The sequence below is a fragment of the Oratosquilla oratoria genome, chromosome 1 (assembly GCF_046742065.1).
Source record: "Oratosquilla oratoria isolate Oo_2021 chromosome 1, ASM4674206v1, whole genome shotgun sequence".
NCBI classification, from domain to species: Eukaryota; Metazoa; Arthropoda; class Malacostraca; order Stomatopoda; family Squillidae; genus Oratosquilla; species Oratosquilla oratoria.
The window spans coordinates 53,553,127-53,553,762 of record NC_134777.1 but is presented as its reverse complement, the minus strand read 5'-3'; positions in this window follow the sequence as shown (position 1 = coordinate 53,553,762).

Here is a 636-nt window from a genome sequence, read left to right as displayed (position 1 = left end):
ACGTAAGAAGTCTCTCAGAAGACCACAGGCTAGAGAGTTTAATGGAAGAACTAGACAACATCAAGTGGGACATTGTAGGACTGAACGAAGTCCGAAGAACGGAAGAAAAGCTGATACAATTACAAGATGGTCACAACCTGTTCTACTATAGAGGTAAGGACAAAAAAAGATCTAATGGAGTAGGATTCTTGGTCAACCGAGAGGTTGCTGGTAACGTAGTCAAATTCAGTAGTTTATCGAACAGGGTAGCTTGGATTGTGATTAGGCTGTGTAAAAGGTACACTCTGAAAATAGTTCAAGTTTATGCATCAACTTTACAGAGTTCAGACGAGGAAAATGAGTCCTTCTATGATGATTCAAGTCAAGTAATGGATCAAGAAAAAGTAAGTAAGCTTTGGTAATAGGGGACTTTAATCCTAACGTAGGGAAGCAGATGGGAGATGAGACGTTCACTAGGAAGTTTGGAGTAGGTGAAAGAAATGACAGAGGCGAGATGTTAGTCAATTTTGCAGAAAACTACAACATGAGGATAATGAACACTTTCTTTCAAAAGCGTGTAGGTCGTAAATGAACGTGAAGTCCAAATGGAACAACAATGAACAAAATAGACTTCATATTAGGAGATGAGAGCAAAAG